Below are 917 nucleotides of genomic sequence, written 5' to 3'. Positions count from 1 at the left end.
ATTTACTGATGAAGATCAAAGAGCACAGCCTTCGATATGGATTACATCTCAATGTAAAGAAAACAAAAATCCTCACCACTGGACCAATAAAAAACATTCTTATCAACAGAGAAAAGATTGAAGTTGTCAAGGACTGAATTCTTCTTGGATCAACTAACAACACTCACAGAAGCAGCAGTCAAGAGATCAAACGACGTATTGCATTAGGCAAATCTGTTACACAAGACCTTTTTAAAGTGTTGAAGAGCAATGATCTCAGCTTGAGGACTAAGGTGCGCCTGACCCAAGCCAAGGTATTTTCTATAACCTCATATGCATGCAAAAGCTGGGCAGTAAATAAGGAAGACCATAGAAGAATTGATGCCTTTGAGTTATGGTGTTGGAGGACAATATTGAAAGCGCCATGTGCTTGCAAAAGAACCAATAGATCCGTTTTGGAAGAAGTGCAGCCAGAGTGCTCCTTGGAGGCCAAGATGGCCAGACTTCATCTCTCAGACTTTGGACATAGTGTCAGGAGGGAACAGTCGCTGTTGAAGGATATCATGTTTGGTAAGGTGGAGGGTAAGAGAAAAAGAGGAAGACCCATAACAAGATCGATTGGCCAAGTGGCAGCATCAATAGAGTCAAGTGTGGCAACAGTAGTGAAGTTGGCCCAGGATACGGCAGTGTTTCATTCTGCTGTGCATAAGGTCACTTTGGGCCGGTACCGACTCAATGGCACCTAACAACAACAGGGTATTCCCAGTTCATATTCGTTTAAGTAAATCCATTTGCTCTAAGATTTCTTTTTGCTTTCATTTTCAACATTTTCAGTGCTTTAAATAGTTTGGTTTCTTTCTCTTTTTTTCTCTTCCTTATTCCTTCCACATTTCTTCCTATTTATGAAACTACCATCTACTGAGCCCTAAATGGACTGG

Source organism: Chrysochloris asiatica, unplaced genomic scaffold (genome assembly GCF_000296735.1).
Source record: "Chrysochloris asiatica unplaced genomic scaffold, ChrAsi1.0 scaffold00175, whole genome shotgun sequence".
NCBI lineage: Eukaryota > Metazoa > Chordata > Mammalia > Afrosoricida > Chrysochloridae > Chrysochloris > Chrysochloris asiatica.
This window is presented reverse-complemented; position numbering follows the sequence as displayed.